Here is a 16,504-nt window from a genome sequence, read left to right as displayed (position 1 = left end):
AATCAAGTACCATGCTCAGCCAAAGAAGCTTCAACTAGAATTTTGAGTCGATCATGCTCCTTTTGCTTCTTTTTCTTCTTTGTCGCCTTCTTCAATTTTGCCTTTAGATTCCTTATTCGTGCCTTGGAACTCATATGTCGCGCCCTGCAATGGAAAACCATGTGTCTAAACAATGCTTTATCTCTACCATCCTTGTCCAGAAGTCTCTCCAAGTGGATGTTGATTCTTTTGAGCTAAGACTCTCGATCATCATTAGTCTCTTATTCCAATGAAGTGAGCTCAATCCTCCTCCTTTGTGCAGCTCGACGATTCTCGCGGATGTTTTGTAACTCCATGATTGCTTGTTGATCTTCAAGTTGTTTGTTCCTTTGCTCCAAGTATTTCATAGTCCACTTAGCCCTCTCCAAGTCAAGGGATAAGGCTTTGATCTCTATTTTCTGCTCCTGGATGATCTCTCTAAGTTTGGCACTTTCTGGGCCCATATCTGTATCATCATCATGAATGAGAATGAAGTCGGTCTCTCATTCACCTAAAGACCCCTCATCCTGCATTGGCCTCTTGCCTTTGACCTGTACCTATGGTGCTGATGGAGGAAACGAGGCCCCTTCCGCCCCGGGTGAAGATAACACTCGCTTTGCTACTGCAAACAAATGTCTAGTGCCCCTCTGATATGTGATGAATACTGGCACACTAAAGGTCTCATGGCGCTCATACTGATGAGAAGGTCCACCTATCTCATGCCCAACTTCTGAAAGCCCCTGTGAAGCTCTGAAAAAATCACGGGAGATGAAATCATCCCAAGTGATGCCCTGTAATCCAAGTTGATGAACCACAAAAATTTTGATGAGTGCATAGTGGTAAATGTTGTTGTACTGCTGTTCAGGAGTCTTCTTGTACACAACAGTAGTCATCCTCTCGATGTTTTGGCACATGAAATATGGAATTTTCATCAACCTCACTCTCGTGAAATGCATCAATAACCTGATATGGTATGCATAGAGGCGTGAGAAGCGACCTTCACAACTGAAGTATCAGATAATGAGTCTCATCAATGGCACATAAGATTCCTTCAGAAACTGAGATGGGAATACTCTCCTGAGCTGTCTCAAATAGCTAGCCCTGATGTAAGGTTCATAATATAATTTATCCAGCTGCTGCCTCTTGTTCCACTCTTCCCCTATATTCGGTATCTTGGTGGCCTGAGAGATGGTTTCTGGTGTCAAGGTTAAGTTTACTCCAACAAGAGTAACATGAATATCATGCAAATGTAAAACAAATAACCAAACTAACTCCTGATGATGCTGGATCTGAGCAACCATCTCACAATACTGAAAGCACGACAGTTGCTGAAAACATGTCATTTTAAGCGGGCAGGCCTGCAATTGAGTTAAGGAAGTAGGCTCTTCTCTAAAATGTCTGCCACCTTTTCAAGGCCTTCGCGGCACATTAAGCTCAGTGGTTGAGTCACTGTCTTGCTCATATTCTTGCTCATATGATGAATCTGTCTCTGTCATGTTGTTGCAATGTGTATATCAAGTAGGTGTTTGGTTTGGTTTGAAAATTAGATGTTTTGTTTTAAATGCCAACGTGCCACAGAAAAATGAGGGATTGTGAGGAATATGGGATAGGGAGAAAAGTGGATGGTGAAAATTGTCAAGTGAAACCTTGAAAATAAGCAAACAGTCACTTGATTATGTTTAGGGAGTGGGGATTTAGGGATTTTGTGAATGATACTAGAGGAGAATGATAGGGAATGATAGGAGTTTAGCATGGGGAAAATGGGAAGCAGGGATATGAGTTTTTTGGGAGTTTAATAATGATAGGATTATGAAAGGGAAGGGATCACAAGTGGGAGAGGAGACTTGGCACCAAAATCATCATTTGAAAACACCAATCACAAAACCCAATGGAGCAGATTTTGATATAAATGTAGGGTTTATATTTTCACACCTCAAACCTTTAAAGCTTCCCTCCAAAAAACACCCAACCAAACTAAATTCAATAGAAAGAATGCTCAGACTTACTTGGAGTAAAAGACATGGCCCTATTTGGGTTTTGATGACTGCTGGGATAAAAAACTGGCCTATCAGCTCTGTGTGCCGCGCACAAACCCATGCGTCGCGCCTCCTGGATGCATCACAACAGTGTAATTTAACACTGCCGAATTTCGTCCAATGCGCCGTGACCTCCTCCAATGCGCTGCGCGGCCCTTCAACGCATAGTAAAACACAAAATTCCTTTCTTTAACCCTCAAATCAATATCCTTTGACCACTTGGCATAGCAATGAAAGTTTCAAGCAATGAACATGTCTAATGGAATGATGGGTTTTGATTTTTATTGAAGCGACAATGATTTTTTTGTCTTGGAGGTTATGTGTGCCGCACACAAGCCCAGTGCGCTGCACCTCGTGTGTGCACCGCGCCAGTGGAGAAAAGCACCGTTGCAAGAGGCCCAATGTGTCGCGCAGCCTATGTGTGCCGCGCTCTAACCCAATGTGCCACGCAGCCAATAAACACAGTCTTGGCTTTGAAAATCGCCTTCTCAACACTAACATCGACTTTCATTGATCTTCTTGGATGCAAATGACATTATACACACAAAAAAATCTTTATAAAGACATGGCTTTCATTTTTGGTTCTCAAAAGCCCATCTTTGTATTGTTTTAGCTTTTGGCACTTTTTCACTTTAATACAAACCCTGTTCTTCTGTTCTTCTATTCTTCTGACTTGAAAAATGAATCTTTTGGCGATCTTTGCAGGGATAATGGCATGTCTTGACAAAGGAAGACCAGGGTTGTGTCTGGAGATTTCAACAAATGAAATTTTTTGAAAATTACATGGCAATTTATTACAAAACGAAATGGCGAATTTTCTTCAAAATAGAGTTTTGAAGAAAAGTCATAATCCATCCATATGACGATAAAATTTTGTGAAATAAAACCTCCCTCTGGCCTGCTGGCATTATTGAACACTTTTGACGACACAATTTGTGAAACCCTAGACCTAGTGACTGAAATGACTCTGCTGATCAAAAGACTAAAACAGGACTGTAAGTGACTTTAAAAGCTTGATTAAAAAAAATTTGAGCCAGCAGGTATAAGGCATGATGGTTAATGAATAACAAGACTCTCCCGTCAGATTATGGCATGCCCCTAGCAGAATGCAAATAAAAGAACTAAATGAGACACCTAAAAATGAAATGCAATAAGAGAACTGATCTCTGACGGAGGTATGTAAAGACCGACTCTAACATTGGCTCCAATGGGGATGGTAGCTCCTTGGAGGTGCCAAGAATGGCATATCTCTAGGACAGCTAGACAGTGCCTTCGTCCATTGGGCTATGGAGTCATTATTTCGACAAACAACACAAGAATTTGTCTCATTTATTGACTGAAACATGACTCAAAACAACTCAATGATGAAACTGAAATGACTGAAAAAGTGACTCGACAAACCGAACTCAAAACTGAAATATTTCTTTAGAATTATAGCCTTCACTTCGGGCTCCAGACTAAAGAAAAGATCACAGCACACACTTGCAATGATACTAAAATAAAATGGTATCTACAGTGACAATGTAGACAGCAGAAATAACTCAAAATTGATACCGCTTGTGCAGCCGACTATTGGCCGGCCATCCTGGACAATCTTCCCCGTTCATCTGCTTCAGAAGAAAGGAATTCTCACCCTGATATGCTGCAATGTTAAAAGGACCTTTCCAGAGATTTTCAAACTTACCATGCTTGCCCTTTTCCTCATTCCTTGCATCCCACTTCAGCACCACATCAACCAACTGAAATTTGTCTGCCTTTGCTTTTATGTCATAAATCTTTTGAATTCTCTCCTGCAACTTGAATGTGTTTTGAAAACTTCTTCCCCTGTCTACTGCAAACGAATCATTTGATTTAGTCTTCTTTGCATGGGATCATCTTCACTACCAAACTCCTAAAGAAGTTTGACTACCGAATTTGTGAGAGAGGTAGGAAACACTGTATCAACTCCATAAGATAGCTGAAAGGGGGACATACCAATGTTTTTCTTTTGACTCACTCGATCTACCCAAAGTGCATGGACCAACTTCTTATGCCACCTTTCTTATTTATTTCCAGCAACTTTTTAATGATATTGACCAAAGATTTATTGGAGGACTCCGCCAGCCATTGCCTTGTGGATGATAAGCGGTTGAGTGCCCCAAAGTAATGTGGTATTTATTACAAAAATCAACCATCCTTTTTGAATTGAAAGTTGTTGCATTATCAATGATTAGCTTATTTTGGCAACCAAAACGAGACAAAATATTATTCTCAAGGAATGAAATTATTACCGCATCCATAGCTTGCCTAGTGGGAATTGCTTCGATCCACTTCGTGAAATAATTTGTTGTCGTGAGGATCCATCTATGCTTACTTGAAGAAGCAAGATGAATTTCTCCAATGAAATCCAACCCCCACTGCTGAAAAGGGGCACTCACCTCAATGGGCTTAAGCGGAAAAGGCTATAATTTCTACTTTCCTTCAAAAATCTAACAGTTATGACAGCTTTTGACAGTCTTATATACATCAACAAACAATGTCAGCCAATAATATCTGGCCCTCAGAATTTTATTTGCCATTGTTTTCCAAAAAAGGTGACCGCCACAATCTCCTTTATGGAAATCCTCCATGACCTGCTTTGCTTCTTCCTCCACCAAACAACTCAACAAAATGCCATCGGGATCTTCCAATAAAGTGCAGAATTCAAAATACAAAACTTAGTTGCCTTTAACATAAGAGTTCTAGCTTTGTCTCTAGCCATACAAGGTGGCGAGGACAAATTCTGAAGCACATATATGACATCTGGATACCACGGAGAAAGAACAAAGATTTCAAGTACCTGAATTGACGGACCTTCCTCGTTTTCATCGGACATAGCAGCAATTAGATTTATGTCTAAGACGTGCAGATTTGATTCAACCATTAACTTTGACAATCCATGTCCTTTAACAAGCTTTGTGGGCTTTATCTCCACATCACACTCCAGCAAAGCTGCAATCCAGTTGCCACGTCTTCCTTCCAGATCTGTTTGTACCAAAATATCTTTGACAGCAGCGTTAGGAACATAAGCCAAAATATGGGAATGCAGAATATATACGTGAAAATCTTTCCATGCTTTTACAAGTGCAAGGGCTTGCTTCTCAATAATGTTGTATTTAAAAGAATCATCTCTTATAGTTCGGTTGAAGAAAGAAATTGGTCTTTCAAGCTCATATTTTTTTTGCATTAATATAGCTGCCATAGTATGCTCCAAAGCAAATGAAAACAATATAAAATCCTGAGTGTAATCCAGGCTTATTAGAACTGGAGCTGAAGAAAGAGCCAATTTTACTAGATTGAAAGATTTTATAGCCTCTTCGGTCCATTTCACTTGGCTGTCCTTCTTAAGCATGTTTGTAATCTCTCTTAGGTGTTCAACAAGATTAGGTACAAAGCGGCATAAAAAATTCATCTTACCATTAAAATTCCATCAATACAAATGCCATCTTTTGATATGATGTGTCCAAGTAGTTTGCCTTCATCCATGGCGAACAAGCTCTTCTTTGGATTCAGCGACACACCATATTTTCTTCACTTTTGAAAGATAGTTTTCAAATTATACATGTGTTCTTCATATGAATTAGAAAACACCGTCAAATCATCAGGGTACACAACCAAGAAGACATCCTTCTCATTTGCGAAAGCCATATCCATTGCCCGCTGAAATGTGGCACTTGCGTTCTTCAAACCGAAAGGCATTTTAGCATAATGAAAAGTCCCCCACGGAGTGGTGAACGCTATTTTGTCTTGGTCATCTTCATAGACCAAAATTTAGTTATATCCAGAATAACCATCGATTAGTGACATACGCGATGCTCCAGCTACTCATTGAAGTATGTGAACCATTTTTGGCGACGGATAGTTATCCTTCAATGAAACTTTGTTGAGATTCCTAAAATCAATGCATGAACGAATCTCACCTATCTTCTTTCGTATGGGCACCAATTTAGGTATCCAATCGAAAAATCTGATGGGAACGATGATTCCTGATTTGTACAACCTATTTTCCTAACTTCTCAACTGATGGCAGCAATTTTGGATTAAGCCTTCTTAACTTCTGTCTGAAAGGTTGCTAATTTCGCTTAATAGGAATTGTGTGCTGAATTATATTGGTATCATATGTCTTCAAGTCGGAATAGTCCCAAGCAAACAGATCAACAAAGGATGACAAGAAACTGATATATTTGGCCTTTACCTTTTGTGGCAATGTTTTGGACAGTTTTACCATCTTCGAATGTTCAGTTGTTCCAATATTCACCTCTTCAACTCCCTTCTCTGTTAGCTGCAATATTGGTTTGTGGGCTACGTCATCATGATCAAAGAGTTCTTCTAAAGGTATCAAGCCTTTAGGAATCACATTATCCTTGAGCTGCAACACTTCCATTTGATTAATCTGCACATCATCTTTACCATCATCATGTTCTACATCAATTGAGGTATCTTTGAACTTACCTTTGTTTTGCAAAAATCATCAATCTCCTCATCATCTTGAAAAACTTGCCAATATCTCTGATTGTCTAGGACAGTCGGCCGATGTTTCACATGGATCTCAAATTTATTACTTGAGTTCATAGGAATTTTCAAATTACTCGCTACCTTAGGAAGTGCATCAGCAATACTATTTTCAATACGAGGCACAGACGTCAAGGTATAATTTGAAAACAGCTTCAAAATGTCTAGAACAACATTCCGGTATGCCCGCATCTGAGGATGCTTTACTTGATATTCACCTTTAACTTTCTTAATCACCAATTCGGAGTTGCCATATACAACAATCCTCTTAGCATTCAACTTTCTTAGAATTTTTAGGCCAGCAATCAAATCTTCGTACTTGGCCTCATTGTTTGAGGAAACAAAAGCAAGCTTGTAAGAACATGCCCGCACATTACTAAGCACATTGTTCAGAGCAGAAAAAGGACTACGTACCCAAATACCAATTCCAGCACCATCATTTCCCACTTCTCCATCGAAATCCATGGTCCACAGGCTATATTCCTCCTCTTCCAAGTGTTGAAACTCAGTTTGCTCTATTTTTTCTTCTTGTTGTCCATTATCTTTTCCTGATCACTAAATGGTATTGTCTTGTTCTTGAATTTATTTCTTCAAAACTTCTCTGAAATTCTTTGCTATTTCTGTAATATCATCTGCTACAACTAACTAACTATCAATTTCATCGAAACTATCTGAATACAAAACAAAAGACTCTAAATCTGTATGTACATAATTAATCGAATGATTAATGGGTTTCTCCTTGCTTGTAATCATGTATTTCATCTTTTGCTCCCAATAAAGTTTTCTCATTTGGCCAAACACAGGAATCATTGCATAGGAGAAATCAAGTTGCATTGTTCCTTTAGTCTTTTCTCCCCAAGATCTGGAAAGAAGCATGCCAAATCTTGGAGGTATATCCACCACCACCACATCCATCAAAATTTTTTTAGCCGGAATCCGATCCAAACTGACCACCAAGTCTCTGATGAGCCCAAGACATCTCACCCTGCTAGAATCAAATGAATAAAGATCATGGTATTTCCTAGTGATGTCCAAACCCAACTTCTCCATGATAGCCTTCAGCATAAGATTGTGGGAGGCGCCGGAATCAAACATAGCATTATGCAACACAAACTCATGCACTCTCAAAATGATATAAAAAGGAGGCACATCACTGTCTGGAGACTCACCATTCAATGCTGGTCCAAAAATCAGTTCAGGTTGATCATCTTCCACACTCACCATATCAGACATTGGATCAAAATTCAAGATCTTGGAGACCTGACCTCTATAATTGTTGTTTCTCATTAGTTCAGTCAAGGGAATGGATACCTTTAATTTAGAACTTTCATTTTCTAAACTAAAAGTAGAAGTCTTTTCTACTTCTTTGGCTGGAACATCTTTCTTTTCAGCTTTATCTTTTGATACAATTGGCTGATTGACTCTTTCATTTGTTGGTGGAGATTTGCTAGGAGTAGGATCAGCAACTTATTTTCCTTTATTTGGTACAACAGGTGGCTCATTGTTAGATGTTGGAACTTCCTTTCTCTTCTGGATTGGATTGATGGGGACATTCATGTTTCTTAGTGAATATTGATGCTATTGGGTGGACAAGTCATGCATATAACCTCTCTGGTACTCATCTGACTCCTCTTCAAGAGCTGTGTCATTTGCCTAGATAAAATCAACATCCTGTTGTACAGTTGAACTTTTTGCATACTCATCATCTTCGGTGATAAAGGTGGGCATATCATCAGGAGTAAAGAAGTGATTTTCGTCTCCTATTACATTGTCTTCATCATCAGATTCCGTACCAACAAAACTTTGCTGAAGAGGTGTCTTTAGTTGCTGCTATTGTGATGCTGATTCTTGTGCTCATTGCTCATGCTGTTTGATCCTGAATTGAGGTTGTTGCTGTCCATGAAAATTAGGATTCCAGATTTGTGGTTGAGGCTTATCAAGTGTTAACCTTTCAATCATATTTTCTACCTTTCGAGGCACCTCATCGGAAGTAGAAGCTTCTTCCTTTATTGAGACTCTCTTCTCAGCTTTCAATCTAGCTCTCTTGTCATTCAAATTTGCCTCAACACTAATGGAAATTTTATGCATTTCTTCTAAGGTAGATAGATCTCTCTCTCTTAATTGATAAGCCATGTCTAGATCAAAACCACCTGGGAACTTAAGCAAAGCTAACTTTCTAGATGGCCTTAAATCATCAGCAATTGCATTATAAACCGCATTAAATCTAATACAATAGTCTTGCACGGACTCACCAACATTCCGCATGATCTTGGTATATTTAGAAGTGATTTGAAGAGGATCTTTCTTAACTTCCCAGCGATCCAAGAACTGTCTTTGAAGCTCTTCTAATGTGGGAATACTTCTAGCTGTCAAAGCTCTGAACCATTTTCTTACCTCACCTACGAATGTCTGCACGAATAATCTCATAGTCACGTTTTCTGCATCAATCTCATGAAGCTCGAAGAAATCCATCATTTTGTCCACATGCTGCTGAGCCATGGTACCTTGATGTATGCCATTAAACAAAGGAATTTTACTTTGATAATCTGCGGGCATGTCACCCAAAACTTGAGGCAGTGCAAGAGGTGCAAACCGAGGAGCCATTGCTCTTGATGGATTTGCAATCGGTCTTGGTGAAGTTGGAGGAGTGGGTGCAGCTGATGTGTGAGGTGTGTGAGGAGGTGTATGTGGAGGTGAAGCAATTCTGGATGTAGAAGGAGTAGATGGAGGTGAATTTACAACAGACTTTTGATCATAAATAGTAGGCTGCGGGGGAAGGGTGGGAATGAAGGGAGGCTCGGTGGGAATTTTTGAGATGGATGCCATTACAAAAGATCCGAGGGATGCAGATACAGCTTCTAGGAAATCAACGATATTTTAAGCGTGAATTTCACTTTGAAGGTGCTTCAAGAGAAAATTCTCAATTGATTTATTGTTTCTTTCAACTTCAAGAGCTGCAGCAAAGTCAGGATTTGGGACTATAGAACCAAGAGCACTTTCGGATTTGGTTTCAAACAATGACAATTCAAACCTTTCATCAAAATCAAGCTCTTCAAGATACTTAAAAGTTGCAAGACATGAGCGAATATAAACATGGGAGTCACAGAGCTCTCTTGATGAAGGTGTCTTAGAATCAAATTGGGATTTTCATAGATAGGGGGAGGATTTGGATTCGGATTAGCTCCGATATATCTCTTTGAAGCCAACGTGTTATTTTCAGGAAATCAAAGGGACATAAAAAACTTGTTCAACCTTTCGAATTCTAAACTTATCATCCAAAAGCTTAGAATTCTTAGATGTACTGGTGTGATTCGCAAATTGAGTTTCACGATTACAAGCTAGACTGGAGATTGACTGAAGAACATTTATCTACTTGCGCTAATGCAAAGCAAGAGTGTTTCAAAGGCTACTTGGCATAACTTCAGGTTCCGTCTGTAACTTATAAAACAAATGACATCAATAGGCATATAAACTTTTTCCCCAGTATGGTCACCACTATGTAAGAGCCTAGATTTACCTCAGGCTGAAAAGGTAAGATTCTAGGTCCACATCAAACCACACTCAGCCTCATAGCTAGTCCTACGAGGATAGGAGAGGGCTCCCTCCAGGTCAATCTCAGCGAAAGATAATCAATGGGGATGGAGATGACTGACGTATTAAGAGCAAAGTTTTGAGTTGAGTTTTTGGGGGTTTTGCTGGAAAAAAGGGACAAGCAAATTTTGGGTCAGGGGATGAGGCCTAGTTTTTGCAGAGTTCTGATTGGGGCAAGGAAGGAAATCGTTTTGATGCTTTGGATTGAATGAATGGATGGATCAGACCGATGAGGGGCTAAGGAGGGAAATAATTTCTCAAGATTCCTCCTCAAATAGATGATAACATGAAGAATTAAACAAAATATCAAGGCAGAGCATTGCAATCTAATGAATTCTACCTTAATCACTCATTTGTTTAATTGCAGAAGACAAGAGAAGGGAAAATGAGACACATAACATCAGTGAACTTAAAAATACATAGAGGAACACACCATCAGAACATAGAGCCACATGGATCCCAACAAGTGCTGTAAAACCCTAGTCTTTCCTTTGCCAAAATTGCAAAAATGAAATGTACAATGAAGTGCCAAGCAATCCCAAGTATCTAACCCTGAAAATGACTCAGAAAATACATGATATAGACTATCCCAACCCATTCCCTTGCCTCTAGGGGTCGAGATCATCATTCTAGGAGGTGTTTGAACTAATTCTAAACAAGGAACTGAAATCTAGGTAGTCAAACAACTTACCCCTATATGCTAGGAAAGAGATTCATTGATTTAATTTTCACCTTTTAGTGAATGAATCCTCTAGAACAAGTAAATATGTGCCAAAATTACATCATATTTATCAATTTACATCAATATAGATCAATAATTACATTAAAAGGTAAAACTGGTCAAAACTGGGCAAAATTCTGAGATATTGAGTGAAAAACAGGCCAAAATTCTCTATGCGCCGCGCCAAAATCTGTATGTGTTGCGCCACTTTGGAGCTGATTTTGAGGCACTTCTTGAAATCAAAATTGAGCCCAAGTGTGCTTTCTGGAAATCCCTACTTGTCTACTTTCCAACCCAAGTGGAATCTCTAAATTTGGATGTCATTTGTCACTCCAAAACTTCAATCTCCCAAGACTGCTTCTTGTGTGTGGAAAAAGTGGCAGAAAGGTCATTTTAGGTTGTTTTTGACCCTTTAGGCAACCCAAAACTTGATGAAATCCTTAGGTAATCCATGAGCATACATAACTTTTTATGAAAAATCCAAAAATGTAAAGTTTTCCTCCTAGAGATCTCCCAATTATAAGCGCGTGCCAAGTGGCACTACGTGTTCGGTAGAAAAACCTATTTTAAAGCCAAAAAAATAAAAATTTCTTGAAATTTGGGCTGTAGGTCCCCAATCAAGTACCATGCCCAGCCAAAGAAGCTTCGGCCAAAATTTCGAGTCAATCATGCTCCTTTTTCTTCTTTTTCTTCATTGTTGCCTTCTTCAATTTTGCCTTCAGATTCCTTATTCGTGCCTTGGAACTCATATGTCATGCCCTGTAATGGAAAACCATGTGTCTCAACAATGATTTATCTCTATCGGCCTTGTCCAGAAATCTCTCCAAGGGGATGTTGATTCTTTCGAGCCAAGACTCCCGATCATCATTAATCTCTTGCTCCAATGAAGTGAGCTCAATCCTCCTCCTTTGTGCAGCTTGGCGATTCTCGCGGATGTTTTGTAACTCCATGATTGCTTGTTTATCTTCAAGTTGTTTCTTCCTTTGCTCCAAGTATTCCATAGTCCACTTAGCCCTCTCCAAGTCAAGGGATAAGGCTTTGATCTCTGTTTGGTGCTCCTGGATGATCTCTCTAAGTTTGGCACTTTCCTGGCCCATATCTGTATCATCATCATGAATGAAAATGAATTCGGTCTCTCGTTCACCTAAAGGCCCCTCATCCTGCATCGGCCTCTTGCCTTTGTCCTCTACCTGTGGTGCTGATGGAGGAAACGGGGCCCCTTCCGCCCGGGGTGGTGATAACACTCACTTTGTTGCTGAAAACAAATGTCTAGTGCCCCTCTGATATGTGATGAATATCGACACACTAATGGTCTCATGGTGCTCATACTAATGAGAAGGTCCACCTATGTCATGTCCAACTTCTGAAAGCCCCTTTGAAGCTTTGAAAAAATCACGGGAGATGAAATCATCCCAAGTGATGCCCTATAATCCAAGCTGATGAACCACCAAAATTTTGATGAGCGCATAGTGATAAATGTTGTTGTACTACTGTTCAGGAGTCTTCTTCTACACAAGAGTAGTCATCCTCTCAATGTTTTGGCACATGAAATATGGAATGTTCATCAACCTCACTCTCGTGAAATGCATCAATAACCGGATATGGTATGCATAGATGCGTGAGAACCAACCTTCACAACTAAAGTATTTGATAATGAGTCTCATCAATGGCACAGAAGATTCCTTCAGAAACTGAAATGGGAATACTCTCCTAAGCTGTCTCAAATAGCTAGGCTTGATGTAAGGTTCATAATATGATCTATCTAGCTGCTGCCTCTTGTTCCACTCTTCCCCTATATTCGGTATCCCGGTCGCCTGAGAGATGGTTTCTGGTGTCAAGGTGAAGTTTACTCCAGCAAGAGTAAAATGACTATCATGCAAATGTAAAACAAACAACTGAACTAACTCCTGATGATGCTGGATCTGAGCAATCATCTCACAATACTGAAAGCATGAGAGTTGCTGAAAACATGTCATTGCAAGCAAGCATGCCACCAATTGAGTTAAGGAAGTAGGCTCTTCTCTGACATGTCTGCCACCTTTTCGTGGCCTTCTTGGCACATTAAGCTCAGTGGTTGAGTCACTGTCTTGCTCATATTCTTGCTCATATGATGAATCTGTCTCTGTCATGGTGCTGCAATGTGTATATAAAGTAGGTGTTTGGTTTGGTTTGAAAATCAGATGTTTTGTTTTAAATGCCAATGTGCCATAGAAAAATGAGGGATTGTGAGGAATATGGGATAGGGAGAAAAGTGGATGGTGAAATTTGTCAAGTGAAACCTTTAAAATGAGCAAACAGTCACTTGACTGTGTTTAGGGAGTGGGGATTTAGGGATTTTGTGAATGATACGAGAGGAGAATGATAGGGAATGATAGGAGTTTAGTATAGGGAAAATGGGAAGTAGGGATATGAGTGTTTTGGGAGTTTAATAATGATAGGATTATGAAAGGGAAGGGATCACAAGTGGGAGAGGAGACTTGGCACCAAAATCATCATTTGAAAACACCAATCACAAAACCCAATGGAGCAGATTTTGATATAAATGTAGGGTTTATATTTTCACACTTCAAACCTTTAAAGCTTCCCTCCAAACAATACCCAACCAAACTAAATTCAATAGCAAGAATGCTCATACTTACTTGGAGCAAAAGACATGGAACTATTTGAGTTTTGATGATTTTCGGGATAAAAAATTGGCCTATCAGCTCTATGTGTCGCGCCTCCTGGATGCGCTGCGAGAGTGTAATTTAACACCGCAGACTTTCTTCCAATGCGCCGTGTGGCCTATATGCGTCGCGCCCTCCTCCAATGTGCCACGCGGCCCTTCAACGCATAGTCAAACACAAAATTCCTTCCTTTAACCCTCAAATAAATATCCTTTGAACTCTTGGCATAACAATGAAAGTTTCAAGCAATGAACATGTCTAATGGAATGATGGGTTTTAATTTTTATTGAAGCCACAATGATTTTTTGTCTTGGAGGTTTGGTGCGCCGCACGCAAGCCCAGTGTGCCGCGCGTCATGGGTGTGCCGCGCCAGTGGAGAAAAGCATTGTGGCAGGAGGCCCAATGCGTCACACAACCTATGTGTGCCGCACTCTAACCCAATGCGCCGTGCAACCAATAAACACAGTCTTGGCTTTGAAAATCACCTTCTCACCACTAACTTATAATTTCCTTGATCTTCTTGGATGCAAATGACATTATACACACAGAAAAATCTTTATAAAGACATGGCTTTGATTTCTAGTTCTCAAAAGCCCATCTTTGTAATGTTTTAGCTTTTGGCACTTTTTCACTTTAATACAAACCCTGTTCTTCTGTTCTTCTATTCTTATGACTTGAATAATGACTCTTTTCGTGATATTTGCAGGGATAATGGCATGTCTTGACAAAGGAAGACTAGGGTTGTGCCTGGAGATTTCAACAACAGAAAAATTTTGAAAATTACATGGCAATTTATTACAAAACGAAATGATGAATTTTCTTCAAAACAGAGTTTTGAAGAAATGTCATAATCTGTCCATATGATAATAAAATTTTGTGAAATAAAACCTCCCTCTAGCCTGCTAGCATTATTGGACACTTTTGATGACACAATTTGTGAAACCCTAGACCTAGTGACTGAAATGACTCTACTGATCAAAAGACTAAAACAGGTTTGTAAGTGACTTTAAAAGCCTGATTAAAAAAAAAACTGAGCCAGCCGGTATAAGGCATGAGGGGTAATGAATAACAAGACCCTCCTATCAGATTATGGCATGCCCCTAGCAGAATGCAAATAAAAGAACTGAATGAGACTCCTAAAAATGAAATGCAATAAGAGAACTGATCTCTGACAGAGGGATGTAAAGACCGACTCTAACAGAGAGAATTCTAGGATGTCTTTGCCTGGTGCTATGAAGACTTGAAATCTTATGACACCTCTATAATTCAACACACAATACCTCTGAAAGAAAATAAGAAACCATTCAAGCAAAAGCTCAGAAAAATTAACCATGTACTTCTTCCCTTAATTGAAAAAGAAATAAAACATATGTATGAAGCAGGGATAATTGCTCCTATTAGGTTTTCAGAGTGGGTGTCTAATCTAGTACCTACTAGGAAGAAAACTGGAGAAATCAGATTATGTGTTGATTTCAGAAATGTAAGCAAGGTTTCTTTCAAGGATAATTACCCTTTTCCCAAGATGGATCATATTTTACAAAGGGTGGTAGGTGCTTCTAGGATTTCACTTTTAGATGGGTTCTCCGAGTATAACCAAATTATGGTTCATCTTGATAAGCAGGAAAAGATTGCTTTTACAACACCATGGGGCACATTCAAGTAATTCAAAATGCCATTTGGACTTAAAAATGCAGGAGCAACCTTACAAAGAGAAATGGACATAGTATTTTCAAAAGAAATTCATGATTTTCTAGTTATATATCTAGATGATTTAACTATTTTTTCTAAATAAGATCAACAACATTTAGATCATCTTAGATAGGTATTCGTAAAATGCAGAAAATATGGTATTTCTTTCGATCCAAAGAAGTCCTTGTTTGGTCTAGAGGAAGACAAACTCTTGGGCCATATCATTTCCAAAGATGGTATTAGAATTGATCCTGCTAGAATAGAAGCTATTCTGCAATTACCCCACCCTATAAATGTCAAAGAACTTCAAGCTTTCCTAGGAAAGATTAATATTTTGAGAAGATCCATATCTAACTTAGCTGAATTAATTAGATTGCTTAATAATATGTTGAAAAATGATTCAAGTATTAAATGGACAGTAGAAGCCAAAAAAGCTTTTGAAGAGATTAAAATGGCTTTGACCAGAACACTGGTCCTTACAAGCCCAAAGTTCGATAGAGACTTCATAATATTTTCATTTGCATCAAAACACACCATAGCAACTTTTTTATTACAAAAGGATGATCAAGGATGTGAATAACCCATAGCCTTTTTTAGTAAATCACTTAGGGATACACCATTAAGATACAAAATCATGGAGAAACAAGATTTTGCTCTTGTAAAAGCTATCAAAGACTTTAGAGTCTACATATTGTACTCCCATGTGATAGCCTATGTACCAAATGCTGCTATCAAAGACATCTTAACCCAGGATGGAATTGAGGGAAAAATAGGCAAATGGATTGCTACTATATTGGAGTATGATATTGAAATAAAACCTACAAAGCTTATAAAAGGACAGGGATTGGCCAAGCTCGTGACTGAAACAAATTGTCAAGCCTTAGATATCAATGAACTAGACAACGAACAAGAGATGGTGACTCTAAAAATTGGCCAGGCCTTCTTGGATTCACCTTGGTATGCTGATATAATTTATGTACTATTAAACCTGCAGGCTCCTCCAAGGTTATCCAGAAGAAAGATAAGGCTTTTAAAGATGAAAGCTTCAAAGTTTTGTGTTTTAGATAATACTCTTTTTTTGAAAAATCATGAAGGTATTATATTGAAGTTTTTATTAAAAGAAGAAGCTGACAAGGCTCTCCAAGAATTTCATGCAGGAGACTATGGTGGACACCTTTACTGGAAGTAAACTGCAGACAAGATCCTAAGGGCTAGATTTTATTGGCAAACCTTGTTCGCTAATGTAAATAATT

This window comes from Pinus tabuliformis, chromosome 9 (assembly GCF_031772625.1).
Source record: "Pinus tabuliformis cultivar Carrire ecotype Pingquan chromosome 9, CPIR1, whole genome shotgun sequence".
Lineage (NCBI taxonomy): Eukaryota > Viridiplantae > Streptophyta > Pinopsida > Pinales > Pinaceae > Pinus > Pinus tabuliformis.
This window is presented reverse-complemented; position numbering follows the sequence as displayed.